Source organism: Gopherus evgoodei, chromosome 1, assembly GCF_007399415.2.
Source record: "Gopherus evgoodei ecotype Sinaloan lineage chromosome 1, rGopEvg1_v1.p, whole genome shotgun sequence".
Lineage (NCBI taxonomy): Eukaryota > Metazoa > Chordata > Testudines > Testudinidae > Gopherus > Gopherus evgoodei.
This window is the reverse complement of record NC_044322.1, coordinates 88,181,266-88,199,807: the sequence shown is the minus strand read 5'-3', so window position 1 is coordinate 88,199,807 and position 18,542 is coordinate 88,181,266.

Below are 18,542 nucleotides of genomic sequence, written 5' to 3'. Positions count from 1 at the left end.
CTATGTCTCATTGATTATCATCATTCCACCAAGTTTCTGTGGTGCCTATCAGATCAATATCCTCATTTAATACCAGGTACTCAAGTTCACTCATCTTGGCATTTAGATTTCTAGCATTTGCATACAAGTACTTAACTTTAAATAATGACAGATTTTATATAAGAACATAAGAATGGCCATGGTGGGTCAGACTAAAGGTCCATCTAGCCCAGTATCTGTTTACCGACAGTGGCCAATGCCAGGTGTCCCAGAGGGAGTGAACCTAACAGGCAATGATCAAGTGATCTCTCTCCAGCCATCTATCTCCATCCTCTGATGAACAGAGGCTAGGGACACCATTCTTTACCCATCCTGGCTAATAGCCATTTATAGACTTAGCCACCATGAATTTATCCAGTTCCCTTTTAAACATTGTTATAGTCCTAGCCTTCACAACTTCCTCAGGTAAGGAGTTCCACAAGTTGACTGTGCGCTGCGTGAAGAAGAACTTCCTTTTATTTGTTTTAAACCTGATACCTATTAATTTCATTTTGTGACTCCTAGTTCTTGAATTATGAGAATAAGTAAATAACTTTTCCTTATCCACTTTCTCCACATCACTCATGATTTTATATACCTCTATCATATCCCCTCTTAGCCTCCTCTTTTCCAATCTGAAGAGTCCTAGCCCCTTTAATCTTTCCTCATATGGGACCCTCTCCAACCCCCTAATCATTTTAGTTGCCCTTTTCTGAACCTTTTCTAGAGCTAGAATATCTTTTTTGAGGTGAGGAGACCACATCTGTACACAGTTTTTGAGATGTGGGTGTACCATGGATTTATACTGGCAATAATATTTTCTCAATCTTATTCTCTATCCCCTTTTTAATGATTCTTAACATCCTTTTTGCTTTTTTGACTGCCTCTGCGCACTGCGTGGATATCTTCAGAGAACTATCCACGATGACTCCAAGATCTTTTTCCTGACTCATAGTAGCTACATTAGCCCCATCTTATTGTATGTATAGTTGGGGTTATTTTTTCCAATGTGCATTACTTTACATTTATCCACATTAAATTTCATTTGCCATTTTGTTGCCCAATCACTTAGTTTTGTGAGATCTTTTTGAAGTTCTTCACAATCTGCTTTGGTCTTAACTATCTTGAGCAGTTTAGCATCATCTACAAACTTTGCCACCTCATGGTTTACCCCTTTCATCAGATCATTTATGAATAAATTGAATAGGATTGGTCCTAGGACTGACCCTTGTGGAACATCACTAGTTACCCAACTCCATTCTGAGAATTTACCATTAATTCCTACTCTTTGTTCCTTGTCTTTTAACCAGTTCTCAGTCCATGAAAGGACTTTCTCTTTTATCCCATGACACCATTCCTTACCCATCCTGGCTAATAGCCATTAATGGACTTAACCTCTATTAATTTATCTAGTTATCTTTTAAAGCCTGTTATAGTCCTAGCCGTCACAACCTCCTCAGACAAGGAGTTCCATAGGTTGACTGTGTGCTGTGTGAAGAAAAACTTTCTTTTATTTGTTTTAAACCTGCTGCCCATCATTTTCATTTGGTGGCCCCTAGTTCTTATAATATGGGAACAAGTAAATAACTTTTCCTTATTCACTTTCTCCACACTACTCATAATTTTATATACCTCTATCATTACCCCCCTTAGTCTCACTTTTTCAAAGCTGAAAAGTCCTAGCCTCTTTAATCTCTCCTCATATGGGACCTGTTCCAAACCCTTAATCATTTTACTTGCCCTTCTTTGGCAACCTTTTCTGATTCCAGTATATATATTTTTTGAGATGAGGAGAACACAACTGCATACAGTATTCAAGATGTGGATGTGCCATGGATTTATATAAGGGCAATAAGATATTCTCCATCTTATTCTCTATCCCCTTTTTTAATGATTCCTAACTGTAGTGGGGCAGCTGCCTCACTCTACGAAAAATGGGGTGGAAGAGGCCAGAGAGGTGCCCAGACCATCAGCCAATCAGAAAAGGCCTGTGGAGAACCAGTCAGGACAAAGAAAGAGACAGCCAATCAGGGCCAGGCTGCGCCATATAAAAAAGCTGCTTAGCAAAGGAGAGGGCAGTCTCTCCCTGACTAGCAAGGGAGGAGGGCTGGGTCCTGAGATAAGGAGGTAGCACCTTGGACAGAGCAATGCTGGGCAAGTTTAGGGGAGCAGAGGAGAGCTCTGGCCCAGTTATTTGCCAGGCTGTGGCCCCTGTTAAAAAGAGTCAAGTAGGTGCATGGGGACAAAGTGGGAAGTGGCCCAGGGAAGAAAGGTGGACAAGAGGGGATAGAAGGATGGCAGAGAGATGCTGCTGCTAGATGGTCCCTGAGTGGGGACCCAGAGTAGTGGATGGGCATGGATCTCCCCCTATTCCCCCCTTGCACTGCACCTGGACACAGAGGAATGTGGCTGAAACAGAGTGCAACTTGCCCTGAGGTGAGGGGCTAGACACTGGGGTTGTGGTTGGCCACTGAGGCAGGTGCAAGCCAAAGGACTACTGTTAAACTCCCCTCCCTCCAAGCCCCGACCCCCGGAAGGGGTTGAGAATGGAGTAGTGGGCATTGCCAGAGGTCAATATCCTGAAGCGGACATTGCCGAGTGGGGAGCAAGGTGGTTCCCAAATCAGCAGAGCAGACAACAGATAAGACACCATGCGCAGAGGGAGCTCTACAGCTGACAAGAGCTTATTCTCAGAGTAACCAGCAGGAGGTGCCAGCAGTGGTGAGTCCTGACCCCATTACACTAATATCCTGTTTGCTTTTTTGACTGCCACTCCACACTGCGTGGACATCTTCAGAGAACTATCCATGATGATTCCAAGATCTCTTTCTGATTAGTTGTAGCTAAATTAACCCCCATCATATTGTATGTATAATTGGTTATTTTTTTCCAATGTGTATTACTTTACATTTATACACATTAAATTTAATTTGCCATTTTGTTGCCCAATCACTTAGTTTTGTGAGATCTTTTTGAAGTTCTTCACAGTCTGCTTTGGTCTTAACTATGTTGAGCAGTTTAGTATGGTCTGCAAACTTTGCCATCTCACTGTTTACCCCTTTCTCCAGTTCATTTATGAATAAGTTGAATAGGATTGGTCCGAGGACTGACCCTTAGGGAACACCACTAATTACCCCTCTCCATTCTCAAAAATTACCATTTATTCCTACCCTTTGTTCCCTGTCATTTAACCAGTTCTCAATCCATGAAAGGATCTTCCCTCTTATCCCATGACAACTTAATTTACGTAAGAGCCTTTGCTGAGAGACCTTTTCAAAGGCTCTCTGGAAATCTAAGTACACTTAGATCCCCCTTGTCCACATGTTGGTTGACCCCTTCAAAGAACATGATTTCTCTTAACAGAAACCATGTTGACTTTTGCCCAACAATTTATGTTCGTCTCTGTGTGTCTGACAATTTTATTCTTTACTATTGTTTCAACTAATTTGCCTGGTACTGATGGTAGACTTACTGGTCTATAATTGTCAGGATCACCTCTAAAGCCCTTTTTAAATATTGGCGTAATATTAACTATCTTCCAGTCATTGGGTTCAGAAGCTGATTTAAAGGACAAGTTACAAGCCATAGTTAATAGTTGCGCAATTTCACATTTGAGTTCTTTCAGAACTCTTGTGTGTCTGCCATCTCGTCCCGGTGACTTGTTACTGTTAAGTTAATCAATTAATTCCAAAACTGCCTCTAGTGACACTTCAATTTGTGACAATTCCTCAGATTTGTCACCTACAAAGGACGGCTCAGGTTTGGGAATCTCCCTAACATCCTCAGCCATGAAGACTGAAGCAAAGACAATAAAGTCATGGCAGAGAAACTAAATCACAGAATCATAGAATAATAATCTATGATTCTATGATTTAGTTTCTCTGCCATGACTTTATTGTCTTTAAGTGCTCCTTTTGTATCTCAATCGTCCAGGGACCCCACTGATTGTTTATCAGGCTTCCTGCTTCTGATGTACTTAAAACGTTTTATTACCTTTTGAGTTTTTGGCTAGCTGTTCTTCAAAACAAATTACCAAATCCTATGGAGCATAAAGGTCTCTGACTCCATGACAGGTGAGTTCAGCAACAGTATGACTGATCCTTAGGATTATCTGACTCCTTTGGTAAAGGGCAGCTATGATCTGCAGAGACTCAGAAAGAAGCTAGGAGCTAATGCACCATCCTTGTTCACCCTGGATCCCTACCTGTCTGTGTCTTGTCTTCCACAGGCACTCTGGAGACTAATATTGCCAAGGCTAGTAGTTCTGTGGGGTAAGGGTATACTGGAGGAGTTAGTATTTAGGGGTCAGAAAGACTAAGAAAGTCTTGAAGAACAGTAAAGCAGAGGTGGAAGATGGGGAGTTGAGAAAGTTGCAGTAAGTCAGAAGTACAAAAGAAAGCAAGGGATGGGGACAGAGAAAGCAAGACTGCTATCTGAAAGAGAAGATGGGGGATCACCCTGAATGGGCAGCAAGGCACAAACGATCTGGTATAGAGGGTCATAGGGCAGAGGCATTATTGGGAAAGTGGGGGGAAAGCAGTCAGGAGCAAGCAAAACAAAGATGCAAGGAGACAGAAGTCAGGGGCCAGCGTGTACTCCCAGTATGGTGGGGAGAGGAAGTGTAGAGGTTAGGAAAAGCACGACAAAAACAGCTGCAGCAGGTAGAGTAAGGCAGGGGAAATGAGTGTGTAACCTTTCTGCCAGGTGGAGCTGGCAGCAACCAGTTTCGAGTTCAATATCTAGGGGTTCCTTTTCAACAATACAAAGCAGAGCTGTCTTGAGCCCCCACCCAGTAACCTGGGAAAATTACACATCAACCTGGGCACTTCTGAGAAGCAAAATTTCCCCACTCACAAGCAGAGAGTCTCAGTGAGTGCAGAAAAGAAACTTTTAATGAAAGGAGGGAAGTCACCCAACATTTGTTAGGGAAAATACCACAAGCAGGATTCATAAACATAAAACTGTGAGCAGAACACCCACCCCAGAGTGTGTAGGGCAGTTCCTTCTGCAGCATGTTCTTGAGTTCTACAACTTTAAAGTTACTTTTCTGTGCCTCTTTCTGCTGCCTCACCATACCCCATTCACAGTGGTTGTCCTTGGTCAGTGAGGACCCAGACTTACGAGAACCATGGAAAGCTCTTTGCGGGACTGATGCTAATTTTTTAATAGATAACATTGTGTAGGATAACACAGTGGCCCTCAAGCTTTCCAGACAACTGTAACCCTTTTAGGAGTCTGATTTATCTTGAGTACCCCTAAGTTACACTTCACTTAAAACCCACTTGCTTACAAAATTATACATAAAAATACAAAAGTGTCACAACATGCTATTACTGAAAAATTGCTTACTTTCTCATTTTTATCATATAATTATAAAATACATCAATTGGAATATAAATATGGTACTTACATTTCAGTGTATAGTATATAAAGCAGTATAAACAAGTCATTGTCTGTATGAGATTTTACTTTATACTGACTTTGCTAGTTCTTTTTACATAATCTGTTATAAAACTAGGCAAATATCTAGATGACTTGATGTACCCCCTGGAAGACCTCTCCATACCTCCAGGAGTACACATATCCCTGGTTGAGAACCACTGTATGTGAAACAGAGTTTTACTCAGTAAATACCACCTTTGATTTGGGAAACTTGTTGCAGATTTTATGGGGTCTACTATACTTTACACCTTTTTTTGTTTGTTTTTGTTTGTTTTCTGTACTGTTTATTTCACATCCTATTAGCTGCAAGAACAGATTGTTGTAATACTCTCTTTTATGGCCTGCTGGATAAGGCTATCTCCAGATTACTGCATGTCAAACTCCTTGGCTCATATTTTAACTTTCACCGGTAAAAGACAGCATATTAGTTTTATCCTGGGAGATTTATATTTGCTTTCTGTTTCAACTAGAATTATCTACAAGGTATTAATTCTATTTTTAAGTCATTAAATGAATTTGAATCCCACATATATCTCTCAACTTCCAGCAAAACATATACCATACCAGCAATTTCACCCCTCTGATCAATGTCTTGTGAATTTTGTTCCTTTCAAATGGAAAAAAGAATTAAGACTCAAGAGTTTTGAATTTTTGTAAGGTTTTTTAATGTTCTGCCTCTTTTTTTGACACTTTTTTATATTTTCTAAATGTAGCTCAGATTTACAAGATAAATTTGAGCTATAATGCCTAGTATTTTTCAATCATTTAGTATATTTCTATTATGCATTTATAAAGTGCAATAACTGGGTACAAGAAGTGCCAAATAGACAGCTGTCTTATCTGAAGCCATCAGTTTTTGTACAGTAAAGATACATGGCCAGATCCTCAGCTGTTGTGAATCAGCTTAACTCCACTGAAGTGAAGAATGGTTTAATCCCCATTCCCACTTAATTCTTGACTTGTTTTTTGAAACTACCAAAACGGGTGCCAATCTGACAGTGATTTTTGTAATATGGATCTTTGGCCACTGGAAAAAAAAAAGCATCACTCCATTTCACATAAGCCACCAAACAGCTGCCACATAGTAATGCCTTTTGCTCACTACAGTGGGCTAGATTGCAGCCAACAAACTTTAGAAGTCATACGTTCAACATCCTTTGAGAATCCAGTAACTCCAGGCAGCATTATACTACTGATGTTTAGAGAACTCTCTATAGAAATTAATGGAGAGTTGTGCTTCACAGTTATGTTATATATATGATATTTGAATTTTCTAAGACTATTTGGTTTTAATGTTTACTTTGAAGTGCACCAAGATACTTTTGTTCAATGGATGTTGTCTTCACCTAATTAATTACTGGTTCTATAGCTGGCACCATCCAAGCATTCATGAACTTATCCTCACAACCACCTTAAAAAATAAGGAGTATTACTATACACCTTACAGATGGGCAGCTGAGGCTGAGAGATAACAGATGACTTGCTCAATATCATATAGGAATTTGCTGGCAAAATTAAACCCAGATTTTTATGCCTTAGTGATAAAACCAGTCCTTCCCCCTTCCTGCCTTTGTTCTGACTTTTGGCAAAGGATTGTTTCTTAAAAATCTGGCCAACCATAGAATCACCTTTGGGATAAAAGGGATAGCGTTGGTATTTGCAGAACTTCAGGTCATAATTTATTTGCAGTTGATTTTAATACAAAATTCATCCTTGCATTGTTTGTCAGCAAATGACATTTAGATTACAGTAAAAATCTGATGTTAATTTCTGTTCACTGGGGCATCTTCTTGAAAGGTTGTTTTGTTTAATAGTGCTACTTCATTTTGCCATCATGCATTTTCTTTTTGTGTTTTGGGCTGTACCTAACCCCAAAATCTTGTGTTGATTATGCGTTTGGGACTGGTGTGATTGTAACTTTGGTTCTTCACCCTACTCTTCGGTTTTCCCATTTGTAAGATCCAGATGGCTAAATCTGAGTCTGCAGCACTGGATCTCTCCAGCCAACAAACATCTCTGGTGTTTTTTTCACTCTCTCCATTACTATGTGTGTTATAGTAAGAGCGAACATATGCTTCACCCCATGGAATGTAGTGACTCTGGGAATGTAGGGTTGGATATTGAATTTGTGGTAAATCTTAATTACAGTCCTAGCAGGGGCAAGATATGTTTGTGGTTTTGCATGGTATGCATTTGTTTTATATGGTGAGTGCAACCACTATTCTTGTTTTCTTTCAATGGAACTATATTACCAGGGACTCCATAGCCAGTGCAACCCCTGGAAATTTGCTACACCATATTTAATGAGGTTCTACAGCATAGGAGGTTCTACAGCATAGAGGGGGCTCTGACAGGAAGTTAATGGAAAGGAGGTATCTGAATCACTCAAGGAAAATCAATCACATAATATCCCTTCCTCACAGAGTTCTGCAGATTAGTCTGGCCCTCTGTTGTCATTCAGGTAAACTATTGAATTCCCAGTGAGTTTGTCTGAGAGGGGAGTGAGTAAGTACCTCCGAATTTGGCTCTATGTCTCAGGAGGAAAGCAAGTCAAGGGAGAAGCAAGAAGTCAAGAAGTTCATCTAATATGAGTGACTGACAGCAGAAGTTGACAATGTGGCAGATTTTATGAGTGGAAACTAGCTTCTTAGACAATCAAGACAACTTTACAGTATTTTTTTGTGAAAAATTGGTTTACCCTCATTCTTCCCAACAACTGATTTTGAATTTTAAAATTAGTGGTAACACTCCTAAACCAGATGTTCAGTGGAACATGAATTTAGACAAATGGATGCTTGGATCAATTAATTGCTTTTGTATATCACTTATACACATAGGTAAGGCTGCGTGTCTTTTATGCAGATCACAGGAGTTACAGATTCTGTGACTTTCTGTGAGCTCCATGACATAGGCAGCAGACAATGCAGCTGGCTCTGGAGCTGTCCAATTAGATCAGGCAGCCCCTGGGCTAGCCACAGTTGCTGGGGCAATTTGTTTGTGGGAAGGGGCTCATGGCTGGGGCAGGGTGTTGGGGTGTAGGGTGGTGCTTACCTTTTAGGTGCTTCCTAGAAGCAGCCAACATGTCTCTGCAGCTTCTAAGCGGAGAGACCAAGTGGTTCCCGGACAATGGAAGCTGTGAAGCCAGAACTCCTGGCAGGGACAGCGTGTGGAGCCCCCCCTGGCCTTCCATCCCCCTAGGAACTGCAGGGACACATGAAGCCAGATAGGAAACTTGCCAGCTCTGCCAACTCTTCCTCCTCCCTCCCTCTCAGCACCAGTGGGGGTCCAAGACACACACACTGCCCTCCCCCACCCAGCCCCAGCAGGGGTCCTGGGCTGCAAGCCAATGCCTGCCGCCACCAAACACCAGGAGAGGTCCCAGTCCGCGTGCCACCACCTGCCCCAGCATTTTTGCCGCCCCTAGCAGTGGAGGGTGGGGGGAGCTGTGATAGGCAGCATTTCAGCAATTTGGCGGTAGGTCCTTCTCTCCGAGAGGGACTGAGGACCTGCTGCCAAATTGCTGCCGAAGAGCCGGAAGTGCCGCTCATTTCCATTGGCCGCCTCAAGCACCTGCTTGCTGCACTGGTGCCAGGAGCCGGCCCTGAGCTGGGGTCCCGGTCCGTGAGTCGCTGCCTGCTCCACCCAGCACCAGTGGGGGTTCTGTGCCATGCAAACAGATGGCACCCACGGCCTCCCCACCCGAGTTTTTGTTAGCAATATATAGTACAAGTCATGGACATGTCACAGGCTGTGAACTTTTGTTTATGGTCCATGACCTGTCCATGATTTATACTAAAAATACTCATGACCAAAATGTAGTCTTATACATTTCAGGCATGAATATCCATGTGTATGTGCAGGAAAACGGATGTGGATACTGTGTTCATCTGAGAGGAGATAATCTTTAATACAAATCAGGCACTAAAACAATTTTAAGTATTCCAAAGAATGTTTAAATCTCTATCATTGTAACCACTGGTAATTTCCAGGCACATCTGGTGTCATTTTAATCCTCTGATTCTTTTTTAACATTTCAGATGATTATATGTGTAGTGGAATATAAATGATCATCAATTTTTAGAAGTGCTGTTACAATTTTTTGAATTGTAGACAAAGCTAGGTGGTTTTCCAACCTGCCTGAGCAGTTATCTAGAGCCAGCTAGGAATGTGTGTTGTGTCGAGGCACAAGCATGCTAACACTCCACAAATGGGTAAAAATGTTGTTGTGCTGGGTGTAGTAAGAGTGTTATGCTTATATTACATTCCTCTTGTTAGCACATTTGGTAGGGCCATTTCAATCAGATGAACTTTTACACTAAGCACAGCACAAAAAATTGAAGGAGAAGGAACAAAGGGATTAAAAAATGATATTAGAATGGTTCAGCATAGGAAGAAAAACAGATGATGGACTTGTTTTTCCACTACATTACACCAATTTCAGGCTAGTGTGACTCCATCAATGAAGCAACATCAAATACATCAGCTGAGGATCTGACCCAGTGAATTACATTGGCTTAAAACTGATGTAATGAAGGAAGAATCAGGCTCAATACAATCAAAGGATCTGATTTTTCACTCCCTTGCAACTTTTATAGGCCCCTGTGCAAAGTGGGTATAAAATGCTACCCTTTCAATTTGGTAGTGTCTTAAACCCACTTTATACACATAGAAGTGAATGAACAAGGTGCAAGGAAATGACAGCCAAGCCTGAAGAGCAGAACAGCTAAATATCACAGTGCCGAAGGAACAAAGCTGGGTGAGGTCCCAGAGTGGTGAAATGGAAGCTTGGAGTGATCTACAACGGCACTTCTCAGGGCACCTGATTTTATTTTTTTGCTGATGTACCTTCAGATATTAAAAAAAAAATTTTGATCACTTAAGTTGGTATTTTCAAACAGGCCTAAGGAACTTGGGTGCCCACCTCCTATTCACTTTAAAAGTCAGCTTTAAACATGTTTTTTTGCTAAAATGGTAATAACAGATTCAAATATAATTTTAAACAATGATCACCTGTATAATTTTACTTCTATTCAATGCTGTTTTTTATTGAATTTAAATAGTTTAAAAGTGATATGAAAATGCATAGTATAGCATAATATGGGTGGATCCATAAAGGGGTTTAAACATTAATCAATGCTGCAATATCTAACATTTAGGCACACTTAAAAATAACCAAACAAAAAAAACCCCACTGGAATCTACAAACCCTGGGTTAGGTGCCTAATAATAGGATCCACAAAAACCTGCAAGCTAGGCAGAAAGGGTATCTCACACTAGCTAGTTTAAGCTGTTAAATTCCATCCCTCTCAACGCTAGTTGGTTATCTCTGCTTGGGATCCACAGCCAGGAACCCACTACTGCAGTCAGGTGCCTAAGCCATTCTTCCAAGAATGGCTTAGTTACCTGCCTAAATCATTGCAAAATGCCTGGCAGGTAGGGTGACCAGACAAAAAATGTGAAAAATTGGGATGGGGTGGGGTGTAATAGATGTCTATATGAGACCAAACCCCAAATATTGGGGCTGTCCCTATAAAATCAGGTCACCCTTCTGGCAGGAGAACTCTCCCCCTATAATCTTAGGCCCAGCAATTAGGGTATTCATCCAGGCTGTGGGAGATCCTGCTTCAATTCTGTTCTCAGCCTGATGAGAAGGGATTTCAACAGGGATCTGCCATCTCTCAAGTGAGTGACGTACCACTAACCCAGGGTTCGGCAACCTCTGGCTCGCGACTCACCAGGGTAAGCACCCTGGCAGGCTGGGCCAGTTTGTTTACCTGCCGCATCAGCAGATTCAGCTGATTGTGGCTCCCACTGTCCGCGGTTCACCACTCCAGGCCAATGGAGGCTGCAGGAAGCCAGGGCCAGCACATCCCTCAGCCCACACCACTTCCTGCAGCCCCCATTGGCCTGGGACGGCGAACTTCAGGCAACAATTGGAAGAACCAGTTGAGGCGGCAGGTAAACAAACTGTCCCAGCCCACGAGGGTACTTACCCTGGTGAGCCGCGTGCCAGAGGTTTCCAATCTCTGCCTAGCCTATAAAGCCATTCTTGCTCTCTGGCATAATTAATATTTAATTAAATATTAATTGGTCCAGAGACCAAGAGTCTATCAATCCTGCCCCACTTGTATCCATTCAGAATATGGTTGTGACAATCATTCTCCTAACCCATCACTTTGACCACGTTATCCTTTTCTTTGCATCCCTTGGTTTGCCCTTTTTTTTCCGTAGTATTAAACATACTCTACTGGTCTTCACTTAACAGCTGATCCTCACTGTTTTCATCATTTCTCATTCACTATCAATGTATCAACTCATGCCTCCAATTAGCCAATGATACCAGACACCACTTCCCACTTGTTAGCTTTTTTAACTCATGCTTTCTCCCATGCTGTCCCTCACTCTTGGGAGAAACTCCCTTTTAACATCTGCAGAGCTACTGCATTATCTCTCCTTTTGCCATGATGGCTGCAGCAGAACACTTGACAATGGTTAGGTCACTGGCATGCTAAAATCGCAGCCTCTGCTGACCTGTAGTCTCATTGTTTCTTTGTACTCATCTGTCTGCATCCAGCTGTTGTCTCTTGGTTTATAGTTAGATTGTAATCTCTTTGGGATAGGGACCATCTTTGTGTTCTATGTTTGCACAGTGCCTAGCACAGTCGAGTCCTAGTCCATGACAAGGATGCTGCTATAATAAATGACAGCTATGTAGAAGGTAGATACTACTCTAAACAAAGGATCGAGGACCTTTGGTTAACACATCAGCTAATAGATTAGATGTTGTATGTAATATATTTGTGAGTACTTTTCCATGGATCAGAGATACTGCTTTAGCAAAAGCAGCATAGAAAAGACAGCAATAAACATTTTGATAAGCAGTACCAGATAGATGTGATAAAGTAGAAATAAATTGCTTAAGAAGAAATTCTATCATAAATGTTAGACTACTGGATTTTCCTTATGCCCTTGTAACTAAACAAGTGACCAACTGCTAACAAAAATCAATACAGAAAATATCCTGATTGAGTGAGAAATTGCAATGATATGCAACTCACAGAATGGAACTTGATGCAAATGAATAGACAAGCTCACATGAAAGGGCCAAATTGTCTCTTGAAGTTTGCAAGAGTCTAAACCCAGAACACCAATAATACCGAGATACACATGCATGTGTGCTGCGGTACTACCACAAACAAACTGAGCAAAGCAGCTTGCAAAAGTCAAGCTGTTGTAAAATACTTAAATCAAAAATGTTCAGAAAGCTATACAATTCAGAATTGCTTCATTTGTGTGCAGTTATGTAAGTCTCTTTCAGCTCAGAATTGTTCTTGTTAGAGCTAGGTCCTGCTCTCTGGAAAGAGAATTGATTTCTAATGTTTTCTTTCACCTATCTTCTGCCTACAATATTTCTCCTATTCAGAAACAATCACAAAAAATCAAGTACCCATTCAATGTATATTTTCAGCAAATGGGTTTTAGATTTAGTTGGTGTTGGTCCTGCTTTGAGCAGGGGATTGGACTAGATGACCTCCTGAGGTCTCTTCCAACTCTAATATTCTATGTCTGGGACCAGAACATCTTAAAGAATAAGACAGGATTTAGACATCTCCCCTCATCCCTCGCCCTCTTTTTTAACACAATAATATTGAGGCATATTGTGCCATTCACTTTCAAGCCGAACTTTTGAAATCAGATGGGGAATTCAGCTTGAATAAGTATTGGATAATATATACTATTTTTAGATGATTGTTGCTGACTTCTTGGGAGGATTAATCTACAGAAAAATGAAAGTTTAGGGGAATTCTTGAAATATTTCTCTACTCATCCTTATAGAGAAGAATGCATTATAATACTTTGGTTTATTTCTTCAAAGTTCATTTATGAAAGAATATGAAAAGATGTCTCATGTGTGGATGGGCAAGAGCTTTAACATATAGATCTGAATCACAGATCCACTAAAATTAGTTGGTCTTGAGTCCTGGGTTTATATATATATATATATATATAAAAAGAGTGGCCAACTGCAAAATCTGAATCCTGGGTTAGCTAGAGCACACACAAGGCTTATGGGATGTTGGTGTTTTGTTTAGACACTTTCTTACAATACAATGTAAAAAAACGAACAAAAATACAAGAAATGTAGAGAGAAAGTATGTGAGGATTTTAAATGTGACCTGCAAAATAAAATAAAGTGAAAAAAGAATGTGACCTTTTTTGCTTCATTTACATATAAACAGTCCAGAAAATATTGGTTGTTTTTATTATTTTTTTTTAGCATTAGAATATGTAATGGACATCTGGAGAATGTGAGACTTTTATTCAAACTGTTAAAGCTCTTTTTTGTGGTGCTTTTGTCAACCTCTATTTTAACTTAAACAATGTATCAAAAAAGTCTTTGTTAATGTTGCTGCAGTCCTGCTTTCAATTAAGGGCTGAGACAGCTTCCAGTTCACATTTGTGACTCATCCAAAAATTCCCTTAAGAAAAACAGAAGACTTCTAAGGTAAAACACAAAACATATGAAAACCTTGAAACAAACACACAGAGGGAGAAAGAGACTTTTCTTAGACTTTACAGCATAAATAGACTTACTATTATCTCTGTTGTAGCAGCATTCAGAAGTCCCAGTACGGGCAGTCTGCAATCTATTATAACACGCACCACGAGCCCATTCCAATTTCCACTGATTTTAGTGGGAATTAGATTGGTCCAAATATGAACCATGGTAAGAGGATAATAATCAATTAAGTCTCTAAGGTGGGCTTCTCATTTTCATCTCCCCCACTATGGTAGACAGTGGAAGAGTATACTCACTTCTGGACCATCCTCTCATTATTAAGTGTGGCATAGCAAGATCTCTTCCTCTAGCATCCCCTGCCGAAGGCCACTCTGACCCCACTGTGGTCTACCTCTTCCATGGCTCTTTGGCCAGGCTATGTTCAGTTCCACCCCTATCAGGGTAACTGTACAAGTCTAAGACTCTTACAAAAGTTCTTTAGCCCCCTCTCTGGTCCCTGTGTCTTTGTTCTTATTCCCTTTTTAAGGGCCTCTCATCACCTTCCCCAGGGGCTGGTAGAGAGAACCCAGGCACTCCCACTATCCTGATTTTCAAGCTATAACCACCAGTTTGTCTGTTATAGCTATCCCCCTACTCCATTTTGTTTCTTACAGCTGTCCCCATACTCTATTTTGTTTTTGTTCTCCTCCTGTGGCTGCCCCTCACTGGCTGTTAAGTTGTTTACCAGGGCCACTGCCCTTCTCAAAGGGAGGGCCCCTTAAGTTGTTTACCAAGAGCCATTGCCCTTCTCAAAGGGATGGCCACTTGTGCTGCGTGCTAAGTGGGACCACTGCCCTGTTCAAAGGGTTGGTCCTATTATCACCTTGTTAAACCTGGGCTTTGTATAAGGTAGGCAATGTCCAGAGCTGCAAGACCTAATGTGTTCTTAAGATCCTGGGCATGAGTCATAGGCCTCATGTGCTTTTGAGTCCTGAGGTGTGAACTCATATTACTTTGCATTTCTTTTTGGTACATTTTGCATTCCACACTGTATCTAGAGTTGTTCCTATATAAAGTTGAGTTGCTTATTGACTGTACTGTATCTCATTGTGCTGAACCCAACTTACTGCACTGTGGGCAGGGACACAAATAAGGTCTGTTCCTTCAGTCTTTTTGCTGCTGCCTCTTTGGACTTCTTCATATAGTAGCCTGTCAACAGCCTTCTCCCAGAGCCTCTCTAAGTTCACCCTTCTTGGAGGGCCAGGGCTCTCCTCTGGATTCCAGTAACAAATCCCAAAACAAAAATATAAACTTGAACTTTCTTCTTCCCTCTGCAGGCTTAACTTTTCATCTCTCTCAGTTCCTCAGCTGAATATCTCCTTGGAAGGCCAGAAACTACCCTATTATCAGGGCTCACCACTGGAGCTTCCTCCTCCCTGCTGTTCTCTTTTGGCCTCTTGACAGACTCTGCTACTCAGGAGAGGATCTCAGGGCCAATTCTCCCCCAAGATTTCTCCCTGATTCTGTCAACCACTCTCCTCTCTAGTCTTAGAGCATGACTTCATTTCTTTTCTCTGTACCCCCTTCCCAATTTGTAGTTCTCTAATTTATAGTCATGACTCAGCACCTTCCCCACTGTACTTCATCTTTAATTAAACCTGGCCCATCCTCCAAGTGCAGCCAGGTAGTATAATTAGCCTCAGGCCCATATTGACCCTTTCAGTGCCCATGTGGTGCACACACCTGATCACAGACTCTCAGGCACTGGTACAATGCCAGAATAGATCTCTTATTTTTTATCTGATTAATGTGTGCTAATCAACACACTGACATAGGTGCAAACGTGTAGACAGAAATTAAACAAATACATTTAAAAATTGACTCAGGGTCAACAAATGCAATAAAGTTTCTTGTATTTGTTATTTTACAGCTTTCTTTATACCTGTATAATTTTTATTCTATTAGTAGCTGATAAAGGAAGAGAAAAAGGATGTCTCTACATGTAGCCTTTATTTTTAATGATGGCTGTGAGATGGTGAACACAAGTGATGATATTCAATGACTCCTTTGAGCATCAAAATGTTAGCTGGAAAAGCACAGTTAATTGCATCAAACATAAAAGATGGCACTTTAATTTGCCATGATCCCTGAGCTAATACAACTTTGTGGGAGATATCAGCAAGTATCTTGCCATGGTCATTTAAAAAAGATTTTAAAAAGTGATTAAGACAACATTGCAGAGAAAACTGCTGCCTCTGGGTTTAATAGTACTGACATAAACAGGCTCAACTATAAGTCAAAAACATAGAAGGCCCAATCCTGTTCCTAATTAAGTCAATGAAAGCAGGATCTAAAAGACAGAAACTAGACACATTATAGTGCCCCTTCTTTAGACAACTTTAGTGTTACACATTGTAGCAAGGTTATGTCATATTTTCACTTATAACTCCATCAAAGTCTATTACATACTCCCTTTTTGGCAGGGAGCTCACTTTAACATGGAAGTATTTGGTTCTCCTTAACAGCTATAAATGAAGAAAGTATTACATATATTCTAGAAGTTAGAAACTAGCTATAGCTGGATATAACTACCATTGATTAAGAGAGGGGGGAAATGTACATCTATTTTTGTTTTTGTTGGCAAGCAACATTTTTAATGTTTGGTTCTGTCTACAGCATAAAACTGATATTTGAATATTCAGACTACGCTATAAATATTCTGGGTATAAATTTAATAATATTAAACGCAGTTTAATTTTATTTTTATACTTAATACATAATAAATTGGCAGCTAATAACTAATTTGATTAATTATATTTATGTGGAGATATTGGCAGTATGCATGAGTATCAAGTGTTGCCCTGGAGTCAAATGATTATACACATTCATAAAAAAATATATTAAACCAATCAAAGAGGAAAAGGAAGGAAAATGAGACAGGGGAAAGTGCAGTAATAAAAGAGTCATTTTGTGGTAACAAATGCCTTAAAGCTTTTTTTTTCTTTTTTTGCACACTGCAGACAACTACTTTTAGTCATTCTATTTGGGATGTTCAGGCTAAAGGCATAAAAGCATCTCTTCTCCACCTTTTCAATAATGAACATATTTTCTGCTCCATTACCCTCCATTAACTAGCTACCATTAGTAGCATTGTACAATACCTCTGTCATTCACTGAGGCTGATATGAATATAAATTGGAGTGTTTTGTGTGAAATAGTCTCTGGCTTAAAGCGAAAAAATAGGTCACTTCACCTTCAACATGGCAGGGGTATTCACCTGCCAGGGAAGCAGAAGTCCTGAGGTGTCCCCCTATTCTACATATCTCCCATGTATAGTAGAAAGCTGGCAACCTTTAGTGTGGAAACAAGATTTCTTTTTGCATACTGTAATACATTTACTTCTTAAAACATTTATTTCATTTTTTTTTAAATGGAAGGTCATCAAACATTCAGACAGAGAACACTGTATACATTTTTATGGAGATTATGAAAGTTTCAATTTATTTCAGTTCATTAAACATTGTTTGTGTGCTTGAAAAGAGTATATATAGTGTAAAATTGCAAATCAGGAACATCAGTAGAAAATGGGATGTCAGGCTCAGAATGGATTCAGTTCATGCCTTGCCTTCGTACTAGTCTGCAAAAGCACCTAGAAAAATATTGGCACCACTTAATGAATAATAAATAATTAGCGATAAATATGTTCTGGAAAATATTTGTAAGGTTTCTTATTTGTAACTAAAACTATCCATCCATCCCTAATGATGGTGCCTTGTAATAGACCTGTCTCTGGAAACAAATCTGAGATTGTCAATATCCAGGCTGGTGTAAAGAAGGGGCTGAGGAGGAGTATGAGAATTCAGAATGTACATTAAACCATTTTTCCAATACCATCCCATTGACCAGAATATGCAGCCTAATGTAAGATTGTTGTTAAAGGAAGAGTTCTATTCCTACACTCATCTTATGGGACCTGGTAAATCACGGTAGTGGGAGCTAGTAATAATGATCTCAGGAGAGGGGAGAATGAAGCTCACAAGTCTTTACAGAATGGAAAGAAAAGCAAATTGATGACATACATCACTGTGGAGTTATCTAATGCATATGGGGGTAGAGTGTGAACCCTATTCTTTAGCTAGTCAGATCTAATAGTGGATGTGAAAAGAAGGGCTGGGCTATAGCCCTGATCCCTTACTCCCATTGGGCTAGCTGATAACACTAGAAGCATAAAATCATACTTCAGTGTTAGGACTTTGACTGTGCTCAGTCCCTTCATAGGATCTTAAAGGAGAGTTTCCTTTGAACTTCCCTATTCTAGGGCAGGACAAAGAATTTAGATTGCGTAAATGGTAGACTGATGATACATGCAGCAAGAGCAAACAAGAGGTTGTATCCAGAAATGTTGTATCCAGAAATGCAACACTTTTCCTTGGTCACAAATTCAAAATAATAGAAACATGAGATAGAATCTCAAAGAAGATTCTAATAAATAGTGAAACAATTTCTTCAGCTAAATATGTTTAAAATATCATCGTGAAAGAAAATAGATAAAATACACAATGCAGTTTAAATTGGAAAAAAA